The sequence below is a fragment of the Neovison vison genome, chromosome 6, assembly GCF_020171115.1.
Source record: "Neovison vison isolate M4711 chromosome 6, ASM_NN_V1, whole genome shotgun sequence".
NCBI classification, from domain to species: domain Eukaryota; kingdom Metazoa; phylum Chordata; class Mammalia; order Carnivora; family Mustelidae; genus Neogale; species Neogale vison.
Window position 1 is genome coordinate 58,692,611 of NC_058096.1, and position 19,312 is coordinate 58,711,922.

Below are 19,312 nucleotides of genomic sequence, written 5' to 3' on the forward strand. Positions count from 1 at the left end.
TAGAATCTTATGAATTTAGATGTGGAAGAACCAAAGAACTTTTGTCTAGGTGCTAATGTTACACAGGAGAGAAAACTGAAAGTCAGAGAAAAAAGACTGGCCCAAGGCAGAGCTGGAACTAGAACCTGGTCTCTGAGTTTCTGCCCAGTGTCCTTTCCCAACATTTGCAACTGCCTCCCTGACTGCCTGATATGCAGAGAAGAGCTAGGGCTCATGAGTTAACATTTCAAGAAGGCAGAGCTTGGCTCAATGAAAAGCATTCCTAGCTGAGATCACAAGCTCACCATCAGGCAGAGTATTTCTGAGAGAGTGTGTATTAGTTTTCTATTGCTGTTATAATAAGTCACCACAAGCTTAGTGGCTCACAACAGCACACATTTGCTATCTTTCAGGTCTAGAGTCCCAGGTCTAGAATGGGCCAGCAGGGCAACATCCCTTCTGGAGGTTCTAGAGGAGAATTCATTTCCTTGCCTATTCAGCTTCTAGAAGCCAATCCTTGATCAGTGGCCCCCCTCTGTCTCTTCAAAGTCAGTAGCATCTTTAACCTCTTTCTGGCTCTGCTTCTGTCTCCATGTCTTCTTTGATTCTAGCATCTTACAAGGACCCCTATGATATACTGGGTCCACCTGGATATTCCAGGATAATGTCCCATCTCAAAATTCAAAACTTGATCCCATCTACAAAAGCCCTTTTACCATGTAAGGTAATATAGCCACAGACTCTAAGGACTTGGGCATGGACCTCTTTGGGTGCTCTTCAGCCTCTCACAGAGTACTATGGAAAGTGCATTGACATTGACACGGTTTTAGAACAGTGAGTTCAAATCCTGTTTGAAGGACCTACTCACTGCCTGACTAGTTAACCCCTTTGAGCGTCTGTTCCCTCATCTATAAAGAAAGAATAAAATTTCAAGGTTACTATAAGGATTTATGCTACTAGATATATAATGCCTAATATATAATGCATGTTCAGTAAGTGGCAGACAGATTTGTTCAAGGAATTTCCAGATGATTCGCACCAGACAAGAATTCATTAGAAGAAACTCTATTACGTAAGAGTGTGGCTAAAGTGACCTCGAAATTCTCTTTTGAGATTGCTACAAGAAAAAGAAGTGAAATTAAAAGGATTTTCCTCCCATATATCCTTGTCTACTTCACAGATCCAGTTGCAAGGTCACTGCTTTTCTGGATAGTCAATAGCTAACAGATCTGGTTTCTGCCTCTGCCTGCTGCTATCGGGCTTGAGCAGGACTAAGAGCCTAGTCTGGTCTGTAATGATTGGCCAGACCAGGCAGCTGAGACCAGCACAGGCTCCCTCCTTCACATCTGTCAACATACCTGACTGCGAGGAAGTCCCAGCTGGTGACCGCTGTCCGCAGGGGCCAGGGAAAGCAGGAAAGCAAATGGAGGGGAACACCTTGATTTGGTGCTTGAGGAAAAGTGAAAGCCTGTGCTGATGCTTCTTACCAACGTCCCAAACTCTTGAGCGAGGATTGGAACAGTCGTGGGCCACCACTGCGGAGTCAAGACGGAATCTGAGAGGAGAATCCAGATTCTAAAACAGCAGTCAAGGTAGGCGACCTGTCTGGTCATGGGCCCTTCCCTTAAGAATATAAAACAAGCACTTTGCCTAGTGTTGTAGCCAGGGTGTCTCTGATGACAGTCTGTGGAAGGTCTAGATGTAGGTTAGCTATGGGTGCGTATCAAGAGAATTCAATCATTTGTCCACCAACATATTCTGCAAAGCTGTATATTTCTTCCATCGTCGCTCCCCTTTGAAAATCGTCATTGTTCCTCTACATATTTCAAAGGTTTAGAAGGTTTTCTGTCTTTCGTTATAAAAATCGTATGTGTGATTTCTTGAAATTCTTCCACTAGTCATGGCTCTTCAAACATGACTTTGTTCCAGAATTTTGTTTGCATGAGTTCTTTCCGCTTTCAAGATTTAGCACAACAGTTGGCATTATAATTCTGAGGAACACGCTGTCCAGAAAGCTGCCAAACTCTAAGGACAGGATCTCCCAGGAAGCCATGTGCCTTTTTCTGCCCTGGAACCTAAGGAGTTAAAAGTCTTGAAATTGTTGGAGCAGAATCAAGCCTGTTTACCTAAGCTTATCACCCAGGGCAGCCAGGTCAATCATTTACTGATGAAAGGCTGTTTCCTAACTCTGACAGAAGACCACTATAGCCTATGCCTAACTATCTCCACAGAGCAGACACAAGGCAATGTAGCAGGTACCACTCTCTGCCACCAGAGCCTGTATTCTATTCTGACCAGAGACATTTTTCTCTTACTCAGAGTTGTAAATGCCACAGGGTCCGACCTAGCTCAACAACAAATAAACATGAACAAGACTCCTGTGCAACTGAATACTTGATGTCTCCTCCCTCAGGAGAGCTTGTGGCTTTGAAGAAGCTTTCCCTACTTCCGGAGGTCTACAGGGGAAAGATAGACTTGAGAACAAGTAACCAAGTGACTCTCCAGGGGCAATAAGATTATTAAGTAATTACCAAAAAACATGGAATTTTTCCCCTTTAAGTCTACACATTCCAGAAATATGTCCTTTTTAATAAACATGATCCATCTGCTTTAGGTCTGACTCCTCCAGAAAGGTTGTCATATTGTCATTCTATATACTTGTCAGGTCTGCGCAATGGCTCCGAGCTCTTATTGTTAGAAACCCTGGTGGTAGAGAAGCCCTATTTTTCTAAACTCCCTTTAGGGAAGGGGTTGAGTTGTTTACTCAACAAGGTAACGTCTGACACTGTTTTTGTCAATTATTTATGGAACTTAAGTGAATCCCCTTTAGTGTGGTTTGTGGCCAGAATTTTTGTGTGGCTCAGGCAGTTAACTCGATGCAGGAGTGAAGGCCATTGCAGAGAGTGGCCCAGACACAAATCCCGTGTGTGATTCTGGGTGAGTCTGTGGCTAACTCCCAGGAATGTGGTGAGGAATTATGGAAACTGATACATTTCTGTGAAGATATTAACTCTGTAAAATGTTAAGTGTGCGTCTGGCTGGCTTCCAGAGAATGTTCATAGATAATGCATGTGAAGGAGGTGTTTTGGGGGGGTGGGTGGAGAGTGTGTCAGAACATTCCAGTCTATTGGCCAGATTTACCCACAATACCCTAGGCTGCCTTAGGAACAGATAGGTCTTATCTATCCTTTCTGCATAGCATCCAGCTTAGGCCATAATGCTGGTGGCCCTTGAGAGTATATCCAAGCTTTTCTTCCCATTTCATGCATATTGGATATTAGGTGGCGGGAGGTTACTCTTGGGATTGACTAAACAAGGTACACAGTAGTATTCCTTAAACAAGTTAGGAAGTTAGAAGTCAGAAGTTAATTAACTTGCCCAAGTTCACTCAGTCAGAGGCTGAGCCAGGATTCTACCAAATTCTTCCTCATTCTCAATCCAGCATTTTTGCGAAGTGGTCATGGAGTTAAGCACATGCAGGAATGTAAATTGTGGGTGTGTGGTCATTGTTGGGGGGGAGGGGTCACTAGGAAAACTAGGCTGATAAACAGAGTCGGTGGCTCTCCACTGGGTCGTGGATTGCCGTGCCCAAGGCCAGCTGGGTCCCACTGTAACCAGAACACCAGCATTGACTAGACAGGACCTTCTTTGAGGGGAAGGAACGGGAAGGAACAGGTAGGGAACAAAAGGAAGTATCCCAGACCTAGTAGTCACGGTCACTGGAGCCTTCCTGGTCCTGAATATTTCTTAAGAAAACCCAGGGAATTTTCAGACTAGATTGACACCCCTTTCTATTCCAGGGATTCAAATTCATGAACCCCAACTGAAGTATGATGTTTGAACCATTTCCAGGGAAACAAATGACACTATTCCAATCCTTCTCCAGGAACTAAGAAAAATAATTACAATTTCACTTCATCTCAGCTCCTATCCACTCATCTAAATCCATGGGACTTGGGCAGAAAGAGGCTTATAGCAGGAGGACCCTTCATCTATCACAGCAAGCCTCCTGGTAGCTGTGACCCAAAGAGACCTGTGTTAGCCCGGAATCCAAGTGGCTTGTTGGTGTCATTCAAGCGGTAAATGAGTAAGGTCTTCCTCTCCTACCAAACTCCATTTCATTTCTGTTCAGACACATCCCAAAAATTCCAGTAGCTATCTGGTGGAAATTCCACTGCAGCCACAATTCCCAATCATTTACAAGATCAAGATAAAGAAATGCCACGATGAGATGTGGTTGGCTAAACATCTCTGAACAAAGAATTTCTTCTTCATACTGACCCACCTCATGCATACCTCAGCGTGTGATAGCAAAGGCATTACACATAGCGATCACATTGCCAAGTCCACTGAGTAGTGCCGTTTTCTGAGACAGCTGACTGCACATGAACTGTACTCACATGCTATCATTTTTGTGACCTAAAACATTAGGGTAAGAGAAAAAGTTCGAACTGAAATACACAGCCTCATAATATTTCACCTTTCTCCAGGGTCTCTGATGACCAGGAAGTGAACTACTGCCTTTTATCTACATTTCTAAAATTTAATCCTTATAACAAACTTATGCAATTTGCTCAACTCATGCATATCAGATAGCTAGTAAGATGAGGTGAAATTTAAACTGGGGTCCATCTGGCCAAAGTCCATGCTCTTTAGCACTCTGTTTTGGAAAAAATACCCAATGGTATCTATGCTATTTGTATTCCAAGTGTAAAGGAGTATGGAGTCCTTTCTAAATGATTAGCTTGGATCCTCAGAATATACATTTATGACTCCCTCTCCCAGGTGTTCTTGATCCTATACAAGTATAAAACCCAATATCAGAGTAGTTTTCCCCTCTTCCAGGAAAGTAACAAGAAAACACACACACACACACAGACACACACACACACAGAGAGAGAGAGAGAGAGCTCACACTCAGGTCAGCATTTTGATCCCTTTCTGAAATGGTGAAAGAAAATCATTTTTTACTCCTGACTCACAAACATGGTTTTGTTGATTTTAATGTAACATAGAGACAAATTTTTCATTTATTGTCCTAGGACTTTTTTTTTTTTCCACAGTCCAGTGTCTCTCTCTGAGAAAGGGAAATATGTCAAAACACCCCATATGGTTTTCTTTCATCTCATCAAAGCCCCATAAGGGCGGTGTCATTTTCAGATGACATCCTTTCACATAAGGAACCCAGCACTCAGTGAAGGTGAGTGCCCTTCTCAAGGTCACTCAGCTCCCAAGTCCCATAGGTCTCGCAGCTCCCAATTCTTGGCTCTTTTTTTCTACTACACGAGCAGTTTTCTGGGTTTTCCAGGCTTACAGATGCTGAGAACGGGACAATACAAGCCATTTCCCGAAATTAAAAATTCCAACTGACCTACAGAGCCTGTTCTCGGGCTACGGAGCCCTCCTCAAATGTTGATTGCTTGGCTTTTTGGCTGCGATTCTATCAGGTCAGTGTGATAATGTTGTTACTCTAATTAGGTTTTCACTGAGTAGTGGAAATGAAGATACTAATTGATACTTAATAAAATCTACTTTAAAGGCAAAAGCGATTCAACCCACGCACCCATAAGCAAAGTTAAGAGATCAAAGCAGTTCTAGCTAGGCGAAAGGTCAGAACCCGCTGTCCTCTGACTGGTTGCCTGCCTGTGGGATGGTGTATCCGGGTAGGGTGTCCCTTGATATAGAGAGTTCCTCTCTTAGTTAACCCTCTGACCAGAGGTGTCCTGTGATCACGTAAGAAAACCTAAGGAACTCTTCCTGCAGACTGGGTATCTCTTGTGGGTGGAGTCCCCACACCCCTAGGAGCCAGCTAAAATTATAGCAGGCATTCTTGAAGATTATTTGTTCTCTGGTGGTCCAGTAACAGAATGGCCCAACAGAGCGGAGACTGCTTTGGTCTGATTGTACTGTTGCAGCATGCTGGTTATGTGACATTGAGGAAATCACCTTGTGCCCTGTGAACTTCACTTCAGTCTTAAGATGCTCTGAGGAGTCAGGGAGCCCTGTATCAGTTCTGCATCTGGGGGGCAGGGGACCAAATGTTTTTACTCCTAAATGCTTCTCTGGGAACTGCTCCTGGCTGGCCATCTTAAGTCTCCTTCCCACGTGAGAGTCTTGTATGCATCCTTACTTTGGGATTAATGTGTATTTCCATTGCACTGTTTGTCCCCATCTCTGTGCCCTCAGAGACTCTAAGGGTCTTGGTGTAGGAGGATCCATCCACTTGGGGCAGTGAGCAAACAGGGAGAATGAAACTTCTGCCCTGCCCCACACCAACTAGTTCCCCTCCTCTCTACAGTTCCAAGGTCAAGTTTCCCTTGGGACCAGTTAGGGAACTGAAGGTCACAAAAAGCTGGCAAAGCACCGTGCCTTGGAGGGTTTCCCAGAATGCAAAATGAAAATGAGATTGTTTTCACATAAGACTTCTGTATTTGGAGGACAGGATTCAAACAGTTTGAATCTGCAGTTTCACTGTGCACTTAGGTTACCCCCACAAAGTCTAGTTGTTTTTCCTTTCCTAAAGCCAAAACAATATAAAAAATACTTCCTGCAGAGAACTCCAACTAGACAGAATTCTTTTTTGTCATCGCTGAGCTGATGTTTTCAAGGATTCATATCTTAAGATAAGCCTTATATGGTGTGTTTAGCTGGGGCTCTTGTGTCTTTCCGTGTAATGATCACTGGCCATGGGGCCCTACTTATTGTAATCTCATTAGATGGCACAATGCACGCAAGCCTAAAACTTGTGATTAGTAAGCCACAACCTTTTTTAAGGTTGTAAAAAAAGAAAATGCAGCGGCCAAGCAAAGATGTTGCAGTGAAGGAGCAGACGCTAGGTTTTCTATGACCTGAAGAAAACCAGTACCTCCTTCCTGAGAAGATACACCTTCAAGTTCAAATACATGTATTCTACAAAATTTAGCTTTATTTCCTGGGTAGGAATCCTGTACATAGGCAAGAACCCATGGCTAGACCTCCCAATATCTGACTGTTCTCTACCAAAATTCATTTCATCTGGTTTCTTTTTGCAAGATGGAAAAGCCCTTGACAAGAGGTATCATTATGGAATATCGCTGTGTTGGTAATTTGTAGTCCAACCAATAGAACATAAAACTTAGCCCGACAGAGGCACCGGGTTCTGACTCCACCATTATCTTGCTCTGTGGGTTGGTGCCAACTTTTAAATTTCTTGGTGGTGACTCAGTCAGTTTTGATTTTTTACTCTGCATCTTCACTGTGAATAACCACAAACATTCATTGATGGGGTCATCCTCAGTTCTGCTATCATCACTTATTCTTTCCGAGAAACATGTTAGACACAGTTTTTGAAACAAGTTTAGATAATCTTGAAGGTTTTAAATTTATCTAGTGAGCCAAACCACAGCCTCCTTAGAGTCCCCTGTTTGGGTCTGTGTGTGTGCGTGTGTGTGCACACACATACTTTTAATTATTTGTACAGTACTCTGGGGGTGCCTGGGTGACTCAGTCGGTTAAGCAACCGTCTCCTGATTTCAGCTCAGGTCATGATCTCAGGGTCCTGAGATCAAGCCCTGGCTTGGGCTCCAAGCTGGGCATGGAATCTGCCTAATTAAGATTCTCTCTCTCTCCCTCTCCTTCTGTCCCTCCCCCTGCTTGTGCCTTCGCGTAAGTGTGCGTGCACATGCTTCCTCTCCCTAAAAATAAAAATATTTGTACAGAACTCTGAAGATGATGAGTTCTCAATGTGTATTCATTGATGATAATAAATTAGTGGTTGACTATAAATTTTGTAGAGAAAGTAATTTTTTTTAAAGAAAGACCTTGTCTTTGCCAGGGATGACTAAAGAGAGAAGGAGAAGTGTTAACCTGTGGTGTGGTGGGCATGGTGCTTTGAAGATTATTTGTTCTCTGGTGGTCCAGTAACAGAATGGCCCAACAGAGCGGAGACTGCTTTGGTCTGATTGTACTGTTGCAGCATGCTGGTTATGTGACATTGAGGAAATCACCTCAGTTCTCTTGGTCTCAATTATCTATTCTTAAAAATGGAGGCTAGAGGAGGATCATGTATGATTTTTTATGGTCTCCTCTAGTTTTCATATTGTGTCTTTTATGAAAAACCAGAGAAGTTAAGATCAACAGTTCCTGTAAAAAGAAAATACACAAACGGATGTTTTCTCTCTTGAGCCACTTTCACAATCTCTTAGGTAAATGAACTGGGGGTATAAGAAACTGCTGAAAAGATCTCAAGAATGAAAGTCCGAGGCTGTTAGAAAATTGGAGAGGGTGGGCATCGATGTTTTGTGGAGAAGGAGCCTGCCCAGCTGGAAAAGAGAGGTGATCACTTCTGAGTTCTGTCCAATGCCGACCCTGGCCGTGACGCTCCGCTTCTGTGTGTCAATAATGGGAGCTTCAGCGAGCTGGCAGTCATGATTATTATCCTCCCTTTATAAATAAACGAAAACCCTTAAAGGTGACGCAACTTGCCCAAGGTTACAGAAACATGGCAGTGTGTCAGATGGAACTGTGTGTGTTGGCGACATTATAAGCAAAAGGCAGAAGAGTGAGGGGGAGGTCTGTACCTCTCTTAAGTTCACAAAACAATGGTCAAGGGCTCTGGAAGAGCTTCAGGTTTGCTTTGGATGGTGAGACCCTTCTTGTCCTCCTGCCCCTCCCTGAGTCCCCTCCCAGCTGCCCTGCCCAGGGTTACTCACCCAGGTAGTTGCTCACTGGGTGCTGGTGCCCATGTCCCTACTTGCAAGCTTCATGAAAGGCTATTTGTAATGAAGAAAAGGCACAAAAAGGAAGAAGAAGAATGCATCAAAGATCTTCCCCGAGGGCTTGAACTCAAAGGGCAGTGTTCTTGGGAGAGATTCCAGTTTCCCTCTTGTATTTTGCAGAAGTGAATGGTCATCACGATGACTGACAGAATTATGACGTTCCATTCCAAGCGTGGATAATTTTTATTTTTCACCTCTGGGGTTATTTCACTCCTCTCTGCTCTACTTCTCCCACAAAAAGGAAAGAATAATGCTTGTTCACTGTGACGACGAGAAAGCAGCCCAGGGCTGTACTATTCAAAGGAAACTGTTAATCTCACCAGGCACCAAGGCAGGACTTTCAAAGTGCTAGTAAAGAAAGTGTGCAGCATCCTGCCCACCCGGGTTTCCTTATCACTGCAGACCCTGCCCAGGGAGTTCTAAGGTCCTGAAGAACCACACTCACAAGTCAGGAACTTCTGGCCCCACAAGAAAAGCACTGAAAGAAATGAGGCATTAATGGGCTCATGTCTCGGCAACATTCAGAGGTTGCATCACCTTGCTGTCCATTTTTTTTTTTTTTTGTCCCTTTTTAATGATGAGAGAGGGAAAGGCAGTATTAGTTACTATCACCCAGGGATCTCTGGTAATTTTGGGGTGATGGGTGAACACCATGAATTCAGTAAGAATAGGCTGATGTCCTGGCAGGCTCCTCAAGTGACTTTCTTTGTATGTTACTGAGTTTTGACACTTTTCCATCTTGACTCTATTTCCAATATCTAACTGGCTTCTTCTCAGGTAGTCTCTTGGGGAAAGCTATGGGTACCACAGTAGTGTATACTTGATACTGCTCAAAATCATATTGGCTAGGCTCACTTTTTAGAAGCCACAAAGCAAACAGCCAAACACCAAAAGTCACCCTTGGGTTGCCCATCAAATACCTTCTGTTAAGGCAGGATAAGAAGAAAATCAGCTTATGATTCAACAGTGTACCAACCATTATGAGGCCATGGAACCAAAATGGCCCATGAGTCCAAGAAACATCATCAATGTCAAATGTAGATCAGAAACAGACCTCAGTGTGTTACCATGAGACAATCTCATCCATTTTCTAATGCTGATAGCCAAGTGACCAAGCACCAGTTAATACTGTCACAGCTCCTTCTACAGAGTCCATGAGCACACCATCACTTCTTGAACTGAACTGAATTCCCAATATTGGACTGGATTCTCCAGCCCTGTAAGTCATCTAGCAGAAGAAAAAGCATTTCAGGAGCAAAATAAGCCCTGTTTTCCTACTTCCCAAAAGCCATCTGGCCATTCCTACATCCACCTTTTGTCCTCAGTCAGCACACAGTGAAGCGAGTCAGAGTCCATAAGTATTCTGTCTGTGTCCATGCCAGACAGTGAAGGTAAGGAGGGGCTTATCCAGTACAGACTTTCCTGAAAATGAAGAGTCTGTTCCTAATAATCCCATTTTTTACAGCCTACTAGTCTGAAAGGCAAAGAGGCAGGATTTTGAACAGAGGAGATTTTCATGCTATAAATCTTCAGGCATTTGGGGGCACCAAGGGTTTTGATGTAATTGCAGTAAACCTAAAATAATTTACAAGGTGTGTGTGTGTGTGTGTGTGTGTGTGTGCGCGCGCGCGCATGTGTGCATGTCTAATGCATGGAAAGAATTTTAACAGGAGAAAGACATTAGATCAGTTTTGCAGAAAGAAAAATCTTTTTATCTAAACTGTTCCTAGATCCAGGTACTTGGTTAATTTCTAGAATTAATTAGCAAATATATGTCCAAAACATGGACTTACAAGACTTCTATTGATAGTATAGCTCTTCTCTAAAATTGCTGCAAGGCATTTTGATCATTTTTAGAAAAGGCATAGTACAAGAAGTTTTGGCATGTAAAACATTCTTCTGAGATGTCTACATAAATCTCAGGGTCAGTTAATTATATTGAACTTCATATGTCTTCAAGCAACTCTTGGCAGTCCAAATCTCTATCTCGTATCTTATTTTACATGATTTTTAAAGTAAGATTAACTGGTGAAATTTAAATAAACCGATCAATGGTTACAGTGGCGGAAGCATTATTTGGTTACATTGTGTGCTTAGCCCAGTCTCCAGACATATTTTTTTCTCCTATTCTTCAGACAGTCTCTCTGACCATGTCTGGTTATGCTCAATCTTTGGCTGTTCCCCTAAAGGGATTATCTAAGGGTCACCATTTTTCCTCTTTGAATGACTTTCTGACATAATTCCCACTGGATACTACTATTTTTTCATATCAACTTACATGAGAAATTATTAATTCCCACTTGCCCAACCCAAGGCCATAACAGCATGTTGGAATCAAATATTTTCTATTGTTCTAAAACAGATCCAATAAAAAGACATTTATAAAGTGTCTAATATATGCTTGACACTATGCTAAGTGCTATAGATACAGAAAAGAGTAGCCCACAGTTTCTCCCAGAGGAAGACCAACATCTTGTAGAGGAGATGAACCAATGAGGAGCCAACTTATCCTTGTGTGAGACTATAAGGGCAGTGGCAGCTAAACACAGCACAGAAAAGTTCTAGATGAATGCAAAAGAAGACCTTCAGAGAAGTTAAGGTCCAAGTGGTATTCTAATGAAAAGGAAATTAGAATCTGCATCCTTCCTCTTCAAGAATTCAGACTTTAAAGGGAAAGCTCCTTCCTTTTCGAAATTTGTCTATCCTATGAAGGAGAAAATACAAGAGTTGAGATAGTAGTGGTGGCCATGACTAAGGAAGTTTTGGTTCCCTGGAGAAGGGAGGTAAGAGAAGGGTTCAGAGAGACCCCTCTAATTGAAAAGGCAGGGACAGAAAGAACTAAAACCTCACCTGAAATAGAGCCAGTGCCTCATTCACATTCCTTGAACTTGGAGCTTTAATTTAGAATCATTTTCATTAGCCCAGACCTCACAACCTCTCCCAATCCCTGGGGACCTTTGCCTAGTGAGCTGTCTTGCTATAAATCTGATCTCTACCCAGTTATGACTTAAATTTTATTTATCCTGGATACAACTTTAAACAGAAACAAAGAACAAAACACTTGAAAAATTCTAGCAGAGAAGTCTTCTGATGTCGGCAGTTGGCACCAGTTTGGAAGCTCAGGGCTAAAGGATAGGGATGACCCACGCACACCCATCCCAACAGCCTCCATTGCCATCAGAACTCCAACTCTGACTTTAGTATCACTCAGCAGAACCACGAGGCAAGCTGGAAGGGTAAGCTTAGTGGCAGGAAATCCTTCTCAATTTTCTTAAGTTGGCTTAGGTAAATCTTTAGTGTGTAAGTGAAAATTTTCACCATCTTAAACAGTGCACCTGCTTTCTGAAGTTGGGGCAACTTGTTGTGGTGTTGTCTGATTCCTTTAGAAACTCAGATCATAAGTCACCTTCTATGGACCAAACCACATGTTGGTTTCATTCTTTCATCCATTGAAAGAAAGAATATATGTAAGAGTTAATTAGGACAGATTTGACTACATAAATACTTAAAACCCCTTTTACAAATACCATAAAGAAAGGTAAAAACAGAAACAGTGAACAGGAAAGTATATTTGCAACCTAAATAACGGAAAAGTTTGCTATCCCTGAGGAGCACCTGCAAATCCATCCCAGCTAGAAGCTGAGCAGAGAATGAACGGACAGTTCACTAAAGAAGGATAAATGACCTATAATCATCTGAAGAGCTGTTTAGGCACACTAAAAATGAATAAAGGCAAATTAAAATGGTGAGATAACATTTCCTTTTGCAAGACTGGCAGAACTTAGGTAACACCAGGCACCGGTGAGCAGGTGGGAAACAGGTGCTTTCACTCACCAAGATGATACAAGTAGGAATTGCTGCAACCTCCTTTTTGAAGGGCAGGTTATCAAACCACGTAAAAATGTCTCACGGTGGGTAATTTCTGACTTAGCAAATTCACTTCTAGGACTTGCTTTTAGACAATAATAGAAGAGTGCATTAAAAATCTCCCATAGTACACATATATCTATGTAAGGGTTGTTGATACCAGCAAATTTTGCAAAGAGCCTAAATGGTCTTTGGAGAAGGACCTGCGGCCGCCACACCTGCACGCGCGCATGCGTGAGGATGCCGGGCAGCAGTCTCCCAGGATGTGGTCCATCCAGCAGCCCAGGTGCAGAGCTTGAACTCTGTCACCAATAGATCCGTGATTAAATTTATATCCACCGAGGTACAAGCTGTGTGGCTTGGGTGAGTCATTTGACCTCTGTAAGCCTCAGTTATCTCATCTGTAGAAACCCAGGACGATACTCCTACCTGCGTCATACGATGGAGCCGAATTGGGTGAGAGTATGAAAGTGAAGCTCTCCGCACACCACCTGCAGAATAACCCAGCTGCTGGCGGCCACCGAGCCTCTCGATCCAATACTGTCACTTCTGCCCCAAAATGACAAACTAGACAGACCCAACGTTTTGCCTCTTCATCTTCCCAAGGCCTTATTAAAATAAAAGCATGTTTTGGGACGCCTGGGTGGCTGAGTCAGTTAAATTTCTATCTGCCTTAGGCTCAGTCATGATCCCGGATCGTGGGATCGAGTCCCCCATGGGGCTCCTTGCTTAGCAGGGAGTCCGCTTCTCCCTCTCCCTCCACCGCCCCCTGCTTTCTCTCAATCTCAAATAAATAAATAAAATCTTCTAAAAAAAATAAATAAAAGCATATTTTTAAAAAGAATAAACTCAGAAGAATGCTGCAAAAAAAGAACAATCTAAATAAATTTTCCTTAGTAATTAAAATTATTAGTTATTAAAAAAAGAGAGTCTGGAAAACCATGTTGAAGAAGTTTTTTTCAAAATTCGGAGCAAAAGGACATTGGTGGAAATGTAGGTAAAAGATCATTAAATACTAATAACAATAATTAGATAGCCAACATATATACTAAAAACACTTGACTATGTGTTAGGCTCTGATTTGTACCCAATGTGTGCATTATTTCAATCAGTCCTCCCTGAAAATCTGTGAGGTGGGTAGTAATATTCCCTCTCTTTACAGTGAGAGAGATGAAGTCCTGAAGCAATTAGGAACTTTTCCCCAGGTCACAGCTAGTCTGTGGTGAATCTAGGATATGCGCAGAGGCCAGGACTGTCTCTGTCACCTTGGCTGTATCCGCTCCCCAGCTAAGGACTTCTCTGCATCACAAAGAAGCAGGACCTGCATTTCCCAGACTATCCCCCCCGCCCGGCATCCCACCCCAACGTTTCAGGTTAGGGCTTGCAGGGGTTATGTGTAATTTGGAAGGTAGAACAGTGGAGGTATCATTTTCCAGAGCGGTGGCCGGCAGATGCACAGGCAGAAGTTGCCTATGAGGTTTCTGAAACAGCTACAAGGGGAACATCCCTGGGATTGCACACTGAGCTAGTCAGTGACGTTCAAGAAACTTTCCCTCTTCCGGACTTTCCAATATTTGTTCGTGTATTAAAACATTTCCTACTGAAAACACACAGAAAGGCTTTTGTTTTCCTGATCAAACCCTGACTGATTCAGGCGCCAAACACTGAGACCCAATCCAGTAAGTCCCGTATCTAAATAATAGGTGTCCCAGAAACATCACAGAAAAATTGAAGGAGAAAAAAATATCCAAAAGTAGAATCTTAGCTCTCAGAAGTCACACCGCTTAGATTAAAAGAACTCATGTATAGCGAAATGAATTAAAAAAAAAAAAAAACCCAGTGAAACAAACTAAAAAAAAAAATCCAAAGCAACTAAACAACCTGTGATACTTTAGAATGCCAAAGATTAAAAGAATAAAATAACTTCCAGAGAGGAAGAAAAGGAACCTACAAGGGTTATGAATTAAACTGGCTTCTGACCTCTCATAACATCTCCTGATGGTGCTTGAAGATGTTGGGGAGATGCCTTCAAAATCTGAGAGGACATGATTTCAACCCCAAATTCTACACCCAGTCAAACTATGAATGCAAGGTTAAAGTAAAATATGGACATTTTTGGTAGATAAGGTAAGGATTTCAAAATTTTAACTTCCATACACGATCTTTTAAAAAAGTATGGAATCTTAGTTCACTTGATAAACTTTCTACAGAAGGCAAGATGACGTACAATCATTTTAATTCTATGGGGTATTGCCATGAGTATTAAAAAATATATAGCATAACAAGCTTTTACATTCACATATATTATTTAGAACAAAAGTTTTCAAGGTACTTAGGAAAAAAAGAAATAGAACAGATAGTATTTGAATATGGCAAGATTGCAAAGAGAATACATGATGTCTGGGAAACCCTTCACTGAAGTAAATGACTTACTGTATTATCTCTTCCAAATACATTTTCATTTTAAAAAGAAGAGACTGAAAAGACACTGCAGAGGCCAAAAGCAGGAACTCATCCACCCAGCCAGGCCAGGAGAGAGGAGTTGAGGGACTGTGGTTTGTGGCCCGCCCCAGAAGACAGCCCCCTTTCCTTTGCGTAAATCCCCTATTCCTCGCCCTCCCCGTGGAAGCCTCTGACTGTTTCAGCTTTCCCAGAAAGGGTCTCGGGCCAGGAAGAGAATGTGAAGACCCAGGCTCTTAACTGCCTACAAGTTCCATTTCTCATGATAGACTACTACATGAGTAACTTGGCTCGTACACCAGCACCCTTATTTTTCCTTCTCTTTTCTTTCTTCCTTTCTTTCTTTTTTTTTAAATCTTGTTGGCTTGTGCCTCTCTGTGTTATTTCAAGTCTAATCTGGAGTGAGGAAGAGTTTATCTAAATAACATCAATAACATAAGCTCACTAACCTGTGTGGGCGCACAGATATACTGGAGTTTCTGGTCCTAAATTGCTGGAATTAACCTTGTAGTCAGGGTCCTTGTTTCCACAAGCAGATGCTAATTCTGCTTTAAGCAGGAAAGGAATTTATTAGAAGGCTGTCGCATAGTTGGCAGAATGGGTAGGATGGCTGGAGAGCAGCACAGGAGGAAATGTGGTTGATAAGACAGAGCCAAGATGGCATCACAGAACAGTCCAAGGGGCTGTCACGCCCACCAGTGACGGCTCCACCGGCCACAGCTGGACGCTCCCCGACTCAGGGGCACTGGCCATCATCTCGGAAGGCCTTCCGCACATCTGCATTCCTCAGCCGAGCTCAAAGAGTCCGGCAGATGCAGCTGGTGGCCTGAACTGCCAGGGAACTGCGGGAGGAAACATCAGGCCCTCCGGGCTTGGGTCTCTTTATTGGAATTCCCTGGAACGGGAAGTCAGGGTAGGCAAAATGAGAAAAGCCCACTTTGCCTGGTGAGTTTGTGAGGCCCTACCAGGACAGCCGGGTCTCTCTTCATGCTCACTTCACTTCCTCTGTTACATTGAGCGGTCTGCAAAACAGAATGTTGGTGTTAGAGTAATTACATTTACATGATATCTATTTCCTTTTCTTTCGAAGTTAGGATTCAAACATGAGTTTCTCATTTAAAATTTTGGAGTCTTTTTATTTGAACTTCTAAATAAACTTGGAGAAGGCTGAGGAGTATTTCCTGTCAAATTCTATTGGGACGTAAGTTTCAGATTACCTGTGAGTCTTTTTCATGTACAAGAAAAATCCCTTTTGAGGATAAGTTCAAAGAGACTGAATTTCCTAATGTAATTAACCACCAACAATGTAAGATGCTTATTTCGTGAGTTCTTGGGGGAGATTTTAAACTGTGATAGTGCAAAACCACTGACTTGCTTAACTTGAAGTAGATGTCTCCAGTAAATTCTGATTAAAAAAAAAAAAATCAGTGGGGAAACAAAGACATCTATTTTAGTGGTGTATTTGAAAAATGGTGTAGGTACATATAAAAAGTAATTAACATTAATTATGGGTTGATACTCTGCACCCAATTATATTCACAAGCAAGATTTTTGTTTCACTGGATCTGAGTTTACGCTGAGTGATTAGGAACATTCCCCATATTTGTCTTAACCTCCTTTACATTTTATGTCCTGGAGGGTGGTGGTGTTCGATTTAATTTGCCAACCTATGTTAATTTTACAAGAATCCAGATCAAACTGCTGTGTAAACAAGGAGTGCCTCGCAGAGTTTTTTGGTGATTAGGCTGGAGAAGTCACAGCTGAACTCAAAAATATGCTGCCAGGGGTGATTTTTCATTTTTCTCCCTATAATTTTAATAGCTCCAATGAAAGAGCTGTTTTTCTTTAACAATAGTATCCTTGTTAAAAGTACTTTAAAGGGCTGTTCCACTACACAGAAACAGCCTAATTAAACCACTCATATAACAAAGATACCAGCAGTTGCTAAAACCAAAGAATATAATTCCATCTTACACAGAAATTTTTAAAGGTGATTTTTTTTTTCAGCACTCAGCTCGATTCCCAGTTTAAGGAACTCCTGTCCATTCAACATTTCTTTGTAGAGACATCATTAATCTGTGAGACTTACTACAATGGGATATTATTTTCCTCAACAGAGGCTGTTATTGAAACTGCATATTATCAAGGCAGCTGTCCGATTAAGTTTTTATAAAGGATTAGGAGGTTATATGAGTACCCAACAGCTGCCCCAGTGAGGAGAAAACTAGGGTTCCTTAATTGTATGCCTCTTGGTGTATGTAATGAAATGACATATTCTTTACCCATGGAGCAAAATACTCATATTTAAAGAGAAAATTATATCAGGAACAAAACCTCCTTATCTGAGAGCAAATCTCTGTGTGAACACAAATGAAGAATAAACAGAAATACATAAAACGTGGACTCTCCCCCAGAGTAGTCTCAGTAGACCTTAAGACTGTAAGATCACTTACAGAGTGGTCTCAGTAGTCATGATGACAAATTTCAAAACCCTAAATAAAAATAAAGAGTTAGGTAGAAGTTTGGGGCATTGAAGAACTTCTGTGAGTTAGTGCATAAGTCACTACTGAAGATACAGATATCTGCTATGGAATCTCAGGTGGCCCAAGAGCACTTTGGGGCCAAAGGTTGAAGAAGGCAGTCTATGTCATTGATCAATGAAGACGACTGAGAAAAGTCATCAGGATCATGTGAAGTGTGCTGTGTTAAAGTTCAAAGTGACCCGGGAGATCATCTCCTCCTCCAGTGGTCCCTAAATTTATCTACTGACAAGAATCAGATGAGAAACCTGCAAGAAATAAGTTAACAAAACAAAAATTTTAAAGTAAAACAAACAAACAAATAAATAATTAATATATGGTGTCTTCCTTAGCCCTATTGAACATATATGCCAAGGATTATGTGAACCTTCTTTTATTTAATTTTAAAGAACCTGTAACTGACTTAAAAGCCCCAAGAAACTGCATTTTTGCTCCCAGGTGATTCTTTTCAACCAGAAGTTTGAGAAAAATTCTTCTAAGTCAACTTTGTGAGCTTGGAAAACAAAACATTACACAAGTACTAAATGTGAAAAACAAAAACAAAACCAACCAGATGAGCCAAAGATGTGTGTGTGTGTGTGTGTGTGTGTGTGTGTGTGTAATTACCTTCACACAGAGCAGGGAGAGAAAATGTGTGCAAGGTCCAGAAGAGCTATGGCCTAGTGTCTTTCTTGTAATTGACCCTTAAGAAATACCTGGTCCTGGCTGAATTAAAAACGAAGCAAAGAGGGATGGATGGGTGGCTCTGTAGGTTGAGCATCTGATTCTTGATTTCAGTTCAGGTTAGGATCTCAGGTTGTGAGATCGAGCCCTGTGTCCGCTCTGCGCGGAGTGTGAAGCCTACTTGAGTTTCTCGGTCTCCCTTCTCCCTCTCCCTCTGGCCCCCACTCTCCCTCTCTCTCTAAAAAAAGAGTAAGAATAAAATAAAGAAAAGGAAGCAAAGAACAAAACAGGTTGTAACCCTTAAGGCGACCTACTTCTTACCACCTTACATTCAATTCGTTTGTAAAGTCTCTGTTGGAGACACAGGTATGCACCCTAAGGAGGCTCTCTAGTGGGTTGTGTAACAAGACTGAGCGAAAACACTCAGTACCTGGGAAAAATGTAAATACCAGGGAGGTAAAGAGATTTGAAGTAGAGTACTGAAATTTAAGAAGCGGAGACTCCAGGCTGCGTCACAGAGAACATATCCAGATGCTTACTAGATTGTGGTAGATTTTGTTAAAGCATGTGATAGAATGAAGAGTTCACCAAATAATTTTAAGCTGGCTTCAAAGACCTTGAAGAAAATTACTTAAAAGTAGCCCAAGCCCTCAGCAAACCACAGAAACATAAACTGCCATCTGGGGGATAATCTCACTGTGGCAGGATGGAGCAGATGACCTAATACTTTCTCTGCCAGCTCCTACCACGCATGCTCCGTTTCTCTGCCTTCCTCCGCCAGGGGCATTTTCTAAACCTCAGGGTGTGTGTGTGTGTGTGTGTGTGTGTTTTCTTTTTAAACAAAAGAAATGCTTGTACTTGTATCCTAATACATTCTAAAATTCTCTTTCCATACAGACTTCAGCTTTTAAAAAAAGATTTTGTTTGTTTGTTTGAGAGAGGGAGAGCAGGGGAGGGGTAGAGGGAAAGGAGAGAGACAATCTCAAGCTGACTCCACGATCAGCATGGAGCCCAACAGGGGGTGCAATCCAGAGGTCCTGACCTGAG

At 42.1% G+C, this 19,312-nt stretch overlaps 1 protein-coding gene across 1 annotated transcript in view; it reads left to right on the plus strand.

Moving 5' to 3' along the window:
* The first annotated feature begins 1,309 nt into the window (after positions 1-1,309).
* The window catches only part of PHLDB2 (pleckstrin homology like domain family B member 2), a 224,750-nt gene continuing 206,747 nt past the window's right edge, over positions 1,310-19,312 (plus strand). Inside the window, exon 1 of the mRNA XM_044251370.1 lies at positions 1,310-1,571. The gene's annotated coding sequence lies outside the window, so the exon portion shown is untranslated. The remainder of the gene's footprint in view (positions 1,572-19,312) is intronic.